The sequence below is a fragment of the Manis javanica genome, chromosome 6 (genome assembly GCF_040802235.1).
Source record: "Manis javanica isolate MJ-LG chromosome 6, MJ_LKY, whole genome shotgun sequence".
Classification (NCBI taxonomy): Eukaryota; Metazoa; Chordata; class Mammalia; order Pholidota; family Manidae; genus Manis; species Manis javanica.
In genome coordinates this window covers 39,465,324-39,467,433 of record NC_133161.1, presented here as the reverse complement: position 1 = coordinate 39,467,433, position 2,110 = coordinate 39,465,324, and the positions used below count along the sequence as shown (strand labels likewise).

Genomic DNA, 2,110 nt, shown 5'->3' with positions numbered 1-2,110 from the left:
TTAGTGGTCAGTTATAAATCAGCAGTACCTTGATAGAAAAAAAAACTGAAAATCAGGTTCATCCTTTATGCTTCCCTTCTTTTTCCCAAGAATTTTGTTTAGATTCTCACTGCCTGGCCAGCTTTCTAAAGCCTTCAAACCAATAGGTTTTATATCCTGTCCAAATTTGTTTAGTTGTTCTCAGAACATGGGTTTGTCTATAACAGTCTCCTACACCATTATTAAAATTTGAAATTCTTCAGCATGAGTTATTTTCAGTAAAAACAGTTGTATTTCAATAACACAAAGAGTGCACACCTGCTGAAACTGAAAACTTTCCAGATGTAGAGTCCTTCCTTTGAAACCAAAAAAAAAGTCAGTGCACTGATACCATCAGGTTTGAAATAAGAAATGTGAACCATAAGAAACCAAACCTGCAAAATTTGTGCTTAGAATACTAGTGCTCCGACATTGTAAGGGGGAACAGAAATCATCAGAAACTGCCAAAATTATCATTCTAATTAGGGCCTCTTAAGTAGCGAGAATTTAGTTTGATGCTACCATAGTTTTTTAAAATGCAGAAATGTCAAATTAGAGTTTAAAAATGGAAGTATATTTAAAATGTTGACATTCATTAAATTAGCATTTTGAACTTATAGATTTCTATATAACATTATGTGATTTATAAGATATTTATATTTATGAAATATTAATGTGTAGTGTTGCATAAAATGGTTGGCAAGTTAGAGCAGTTTGAGTAATTATTTTTCTTTCAACACTTGCAGTATATCTCTGTGACTATCTGTATATCTTCTTTTGGAGATAATGGAAAGAGTCTAAAAAAGTGAGGCTGTGGACAAAAGCACTCCCGTCCTGTGCAGCCTCATATCATAGTCAATATTATGTATCAATGACAGACCTAATCACTGAAATATATTATAAGAGTAACAGTCCTACATCCCCAATGGGGAACAGAACAGCTTTAAATTTTCTGAAAGGAAATATATATATATATTATAATACATATACATTTATATTATAATATGTATATTCTTTCACCCTAAAACATTTATAATATGTATAGTCTTTCAACCTAAACACAATACAGTTTATCTCCCCTTTTTGCTGTTGATAATATCACAGTCATTTTTTCCCATTCTCTACAAAACTCCGTTGAAAATTTTTTAAAATGAAAACTTTTTTTAAATGGACTTATACAGTCATAAAACCTTAATGAATATTTCTTGACAGTTGGCCTTTCTCTAATTTTGCAGCTCATCTTTTAGAGCCCGTTTTTCAATGCAAGCATGTTTGAAATGTTTTTGAGGTTTTGTGGTTGCTGTTGACGCTCTGCGGAACTTAGAACACTTTAGCTTCCTTTTGTTTGGTGAACTGGCCAGGCCTGTGAGTGCACACCGACCATGAAGGTACTCAAGGAACCTTGCTATTAGAAAAGAATCTTATTTGGAAGTCAGACAGGTGGCCCATCTCTGCACCTCCCCTGAGAAATCTGGCTTTTTCAGGTAAGTGCAGAAGATGTGTGGGGAGCATATGAATGAAAGTTATGCATAATGACAGTGTGTTGAACTTGCCAGTGTAATTTGAATTCAGAATTTTCAGACAGTTTTGTTGTAAAAAGATGAGCTTATTTACTCTACAACTGTTCCTTTGTAGAAAGAACTCTTCAAATCTTCCTATGTAGTACACACTGCTCTGAAAGTGACACTAAGTTTATGGACAAATAAAAGAGAGCAGAAGTCTTTAGGATACCTGGTATTACATTTGCATATTAGCCAAATGCTTGTCTTTTAAGCAGTTTCATTTTTTTCCATTGTGAAAATTCTTAAACTGTATTAGTGGTAATATTGTCATATATAGTTTGAAACCATTCTGACAGTCCTAATCAACAAAAGAAAACAATCAAATCAATTAGGTATGTTGAAATTTCTAAAATAAGCATATTCAAAATAGCACATATAATAATAGCTATTATAATTCTTTTCACTCCATCTTTACAGTACTACATGACAGGAGGAATTTGAAAATTACTTAAAAAGTTATATAAATAAAAGTTAAGAACAATATCTATTCAAACAATTTTACATTAAGTTCCTTCTATCCATTATCTCCT

The 2,110-nt window shown here is 32.2% G+C and overlaps 1 protein-coding gene across 1 annotated transcript in view; it reads left to right on the top strand.

The window, feature by feature from the left end:
- The first annotated feature begins 1,044 nt into the window (after positions 1–1,044).
- GPR141 (G protein-coupled receptor 141) overlaps positions 1,045–2,110 on the top strand; it is a 49,128-nt gene continuing 48,062 nt past the window's right edge. The window contains exon 1 of the mRNA XM_073238589.1: positions 1,045–1,502. The gene's annotated coding sequence lies outside the window, so the exon portion shown is untranslated. The remainder of the gene's footprint in view (positions 1,503–2,110) is intronic.